Source organism: Microtus ochrogaster, linkage group LG7_11 (genome assembly GCF_000317375.1).
Source record: "Microtus ochrogaster isolate Prairie Vole_2 linkage group LG7_11, MicOch1.0, whole genome shotgun sequence".
In the NCBI taxonomy this organism is placed as follows: domain Eukaryota; kingdom Metazoa; phylum Chordata; class Mammalia; order Rodentia; family Cricetidae; genus Microtus; species Microtus ochrogaster.
Window position 1 is genome coordinate 13,266,309 of NC_022032.1, and position 5,967 is coordinate 13,272,275.

Genomic DNA, 5,967 nt, shown 5'->3' on the forward strand with positions numbered 1-5,967 from the left:
CCTGGCTCTTATTGATTTCTTTTGTTCTAGGCTTCACTCTGATAATTGTGTTCTGGTGTGAAAAAACCCACCATCACTAAATCCTGGTACAACTTTTATGCATGTTTTTGCCCTCAGACAGACTCAGAACACCCTGTTACAGTGTGGTAGAGTTGGTGACTTAAATCTAGTATCCCTAGTGAAGAAGAGGGATAGAGATTGAATTAAGAAAGGTAGGTTCAGGTAATGTTCTTGAGCTTGACATGGGAGTGGATGAGCGCTACTGTGAGTCCAGTGCCTTTGCCTAGAAAAAGGTAGTTTTTCAATATAAATACTAGTTTGACATAAATACAGTTTAATGTCATTCAGTTATTAAGGAAAAAATAAATCATTAAATTAGCAGGTAAATGTATAGAGCTGATGACAACCATTTTGAGTGAGGTAACCCAGACTCAGAAATGCAAATGTTGAATGTTTACTTTTATCTATGACTGTTAGCTTTGAATCTTCAAATATACATGTTTCATTTGAAGTATCTATACAGGTCACAAATTGCTATTTGGCATTGGTGAAGTCTTTTCAGAGGTAGGAAATAGAACATTTAGGTATCAGGATTAAAAATGAATAATAGAACAGTAAAAGCTAAATTAGAGTAAGGAACAAGGTAGTAGAGAGAAAATGGTGAGATATAAACAACACTAACGACAATCTAAAAATCATATGGAATATTTTAACTATGGAATCGTGTTCACATATATTTATAAAACTGATTTATCCTATAACAGGCAACAATGTCCTTACTAGACACCAGAAAACAACATAAATAAACCTCTTGGGTAGTAGAAATATTAGTTAACATAAAGTTAAGTAACTTTAAATCTATTTATTTAATAAAGTATTCACAGCTGGGACAATTACTTAATTAAGAATGCCAGATCCATTTTTGTCCACTCAACTTTGTGTTCTTAAGAAATTCAAGACCAGATTTTGCTGATTATTTTTGGATACTAGGAAATGAATAAGGTATTTTTTTCAGAGTTGTGGGCCAGTGAATTCTCATAGCTTTAACATTACATGCTAGTAACCTTTGTTCTTGATAACCATCCAAAACTTGACAGTGACAGCCTATTTCAGAAGACAGCACATATTTAAGTCATAGAAATTGGAGAAGTCATGCTGGTATTGAACGAGGAGATTCATCTCCACTGACTAACTTTCATAGCGCTGGAAGAGCTATGCTCACTATTAGAGAACAAAAGTCATCAATAATCTTACACAGTGACGAACCCTGTGAGCTACAACAACAAGGAGCCTAGCAGAATACGCCCATTTTGTAGAATGGTGGCATGAGTAACATTGGAGTAACTAACCACTTTCAGATTGAACTTAAGTCAGACTCTCCAAGATGAAATTTACACCTGCCACCAGCATCAAGGAAAGACCTCTTAGTGGACAGGTCACAGGCCTTTGGAGAACATCCTATTATTATTTTGCTGAATGGATATAGTGTCAAATTACTTTGTAATGACTTGTCATTAAACAGAGGTATTGAATGACTACAAATAAATTCTATTTTCTACAGGCAGCAGAACCTCTATAGATATGAATTCATAACGATAATGATAATATCCATGAGAATTGTGCAAGGACAATACAGACAAAATCAGAGCATGGAGAGAAATTTTGGCATACAATCTCACCTCTAATTAAGGAGCCTTTGATTTTGTTACAGCTGGAAGAGGACACATTTGTTTTCTTTAGGAATGTAGTTCTATTGTGACAACCATGCTCCAGTAGAGACCAGATAGTCTTAGAACAGGTAGCAGACATTTGTCTTGAAGATTTTTAAATGACACAAAGTTGAGTAGATGAAAAGGGGTCTGGCAATCTTAATAAAGTAATTGTCCCAGTGGGGAGCACTTTATTAAATAAATAGATTTCAAGTTACTTAACTTTATTTTAACTAACATTTCTACTACCCAAGAGGTAACTTAATTTGAGTAAGTCTATTTCATAAAGTACTGCTGAATATATCTGTGTGTGAGAGAGAAAGAGTACGTGTGAATAAATGTGCATGTCATTCACGCAAATTAAAAATTACAAAATAATATATAGTTGAAAATTATCTTCTAGTTAGGTCAAAACTTTAGGACATATTTTGCAATCTTTTTTATGTAAAACAGTTTAACAGAAGTCATCTCATGTGAAGTTATTGCAAAATCTCTTGTTATCAAAAACAAGCAATGATTTCTACTATGTTGTCAATTGTTATGTCCTTTTAATATACATCAGAGCTTTTACTGAGAAGTATGTGTAGGGGAGTTAGTTCTCTTATCTGCTCCTGGTCATCTGTTAAATATGCAAAGGCAATTCCATTGGAATTTAATTCTTAGTTGTGCACACAGATTTTGGCCATGTTTTGGCATGTGCAATTAATTATAATTTATAATTGTTCAAAGAGAGTAATTTGAAATGTATGGGGAAAATCAACAGTAATTTGATTGTAACACGAGATTCATTTGTTTTTAATTGATTTAAACTATCTTAATTTTACACAAATGTAAGCCTCCTAACACTGATAATTTTAGAAGAAATTAAATCTTCAAGCAATATTTGTGCTAGGCCACTTTTGTATTCTATAATAAGGAGCTGTCACATGTAACCAGAATAGATAAAGTAATAAAGAACACTACCTGAAGAAATACATTGTTGGTTGCATGTAAATTTGGGTAAATAATACCAATTAAATAGTAAGAATTATAAAGAACATTTATTTTTCATATATCAAGCCTTGTTTAATAGGCATCTAAAATATTAAATAAAAGTCCACCTTTCAAGGTGAACAACATCCGATATGCTAATTGTAATTCTTAAGATCAAGTAAATCCTATTAGTTAAATGTCTGAATTTATTGAATGACACTTTTGATACAAACTGTGAGAAGAAAAAGAGGACATACGTTTGAAAAAGACCAAGGAGGGGTATATAGCAGGACTAGGATGGAGGAAAAGATAGAGAAAAATTATGTAATTATATTAGATCGGTAAAATAAAAAATGAAATCTAAACAAAATATTAGTTGTTCTTTGTTTTTTATTTTAGACACTGTCTCTCTAAGTAGATCTGGCTATTCTGAAAGTCAATATGTCTGTATACACCAGGGTAACCTAAAGGAAGCAAAAATCTGCCTGCCTCTGTCTCCCAAGTGGTGGAATTAAAAACATGTGACTCTAATCCTGGAAAAACTAAAAATAAATCAAGAAGCAATTAAATTTAAAAAATGAGAAAAAAAGAGCCAAATTATTGAATCATAGTGTTCCTGTAAGAGAGTTCATTTATTTATTTTAATGTAATGTTACTTAAAATACCTCAGCCAAAACACATTCTATATTGAAAATTGATTTACTCCAATTTATATAAATATAATCTTATTTTGGATGTAGTAAATACAATTTTTAAATGTTATAATTTCAATATAAGACTTGAATTAAAAATACCACCCCTATCCAAGGCATTGCTCTCACCTAAATTCAAAAATATATTCCACTAGTTTTACTTTATAAAATCAGAATATTTGAATCTTTGGTTCTATTTATGAACTATTCCTTAAGTTTTATACAAACTTTTAAAAGCAAGGTTAAAGTGATTACACAATATTTATTTACTAATTCTTCCTAAAAACTCTTTAAATTTAAAGCTTTAAAAATAACTTAAAAATACACTGGTGAAATAAAGGCACTTGAAAATTTAAAAACTCACAGCAAATAAAATGAATTTGTGATTAAACAGCAAGAAAATTATGTAGTGTGATTTGAATTTTACAATTGTTATTTTAATGTTTGATAATATAACAATGGATTGCTAGTGATAAACACACTTATTTATTTATTTATTTTACTTATTTTGGGTTTTTGAGACAGGGTTTCTCTGTGTAACATTGGAGTCTTTCCTAGAACTCGCTCTGTAAAGCAAGCTGGCCTCAAACTCACAGAGATCTGCCTGCCTCTCCCTCCCGAATGCTGGGATTAAAGGCATCCACCACTACCACCTGGCTGTGATAAGCACTTTTATTATGACCTAAAGCATTATTTCAATGATTTTAGAACATTAGTTCAATTGGCAAAAACATTCAAGACATTATTTTTAAAATCCACAAATAAAATTAAGTGAATACAAACACAAATATTCATGAATAAATTTCAAGAAATTCCAACACAGTTTACAAATTACTATGAAAACAACAGACCCCCACCCCCAAAGAGCATTGTCTGTGATATGAAAATGCACAAGAAAACTATCTGAGAGTTGGTGGATGAGAAAGAAGTGGAATAAGGAAAATATGTAGGCTGGTTGAGAAAGGAAGTAACAAATACAAACTAGAGTGACACAAAAACACATGAAAATATAATTATTTTCATCGGTTTGCATGCTAACTGAAAGAAAGAGAAGAAAAAATAATTTTGAGCTGTAACTAAAAAGGATGTACCATATCTCCGGGTCTTTTGGCAAAGCCTCCGGTCTCTCTCTTCATCTTGACATGCTAAGATGAAACTGTGCAGCTTTCTCTGCAGACTGGGCTCTGAATCTCATGCCGGGCAGGATTCCTGGCCATAACCAGTCAGTGGGCATCAAGTGAACTCTGACTTACTTTGCTTGTGGCTTCGTGAACAACAACTGCCCTCAGGTGGGCTCAGTGGAAGACCTGAGAATGTGCACGCTATTCCTGGTGGGTTTTGGCCTCCCTGAAGATAATTGATTGAGAGGCCCCATTGGATTGACAGAGAAAAGCTGTGCAGCTTCGTCTTAGCATGTCAAGATGATGACTTTTTTTTTTTAATAGCACACTGGGTTGGGTTGAGAAGGCAACCTACCAAAGATTGTTTTTAGCAACTATTTTAACACACGAGTCAAACTTGAAAAGAAACGGCAAATCTCCAAATGCCAAAAGATAGCAACAAGGGAAATAACAGCCAAACTCAAGCATATTTTCTATCTATTAGAATCCCCAAAGAAGAGGTGAATCTCTGGAAGTCACAGCTGATTTTATAATTTAGTTTGTGAAGTCCGTACTGGTTGACTTCAAAACCTATTTTCAAAAAGAAACCTAATTAGACCTCTGATATGTAACATTTTAGATCTTTATCATATTTTAGTATATCTTAAATATATCATGCATTATAAATATGACATATAAGTTAAATATTACATTCCTAATTAACTTCCAAATGTTACAATTGTTTTTACACTTAAAGAAGCAATAAAAATACAACTTCAAGCTAAAATTTAAGTACTTTAATTTTTCATTTGATTAATACTAACTAATACATATGACCTGACAGTAGTTTGCTACTAATTTACTTTGTTGCTCCTTAAAAAAAAGTTTCTCATAAATATTTGCTTGTTTTCAACAATAATTTTGATGGAGATATACTTGGAGTTTTCTAGAATACTCTAGGTTTTGTTGATTCTATCATAATTACACTTTAGACTTAGTGCAGTCTATGATATACAGAAGTGCACCTCTTTATCAGTAGAGGGGACTTGTCTTAGAGAAGTCGTTGAACTAAATTGCAATGAGGGACGACTTATTGTTATGCTGCTTGTATCTGTAGTGACATCTTTGCTGTCACTATCAGTTCTCTAAGACCTAAGGAGAAGAGAGCCTACTTATCTGTGGCAAGAGGGGCAATTTTTTAAAGTAAGCAGTATGGTTGGAACTGGAAGACATTATGCTAAGCTAAACTCAGTATGCATAGTGCCTCATAATGAAAACAAAAAATAAATTAAGTCAAGTAAGAGGCAGACAGCACATTAGCAGGGTCTGTGCTCATGAAGATGGACCAAAAGTAGAAGTGTGCATGGACATCATCAAGTCATCATCATGTATGTACAAAATTCCATTATTCCATTAATATATTTAATATGAGTTTTATTTTATTTTTTATTGAGAAAAGAAAAAAAAAGAAAAAAGTTTCCGCCTCCCCCCAGC

General features: G+C 32.7%; 1 protein-coding gene across 1 annotated transcript in view; it reads right to left on the reverse strand.

Annotated features, from left to right (window-relative positions):
• Positions 1-5,967, reverse strand: part of Sgcz (sarcoglycan zeta) — an 820,746-nt gene that overhangs the window by 374,882 nt on the left and 439,897 nt on the right. The window lies entirely within an intron of this gene.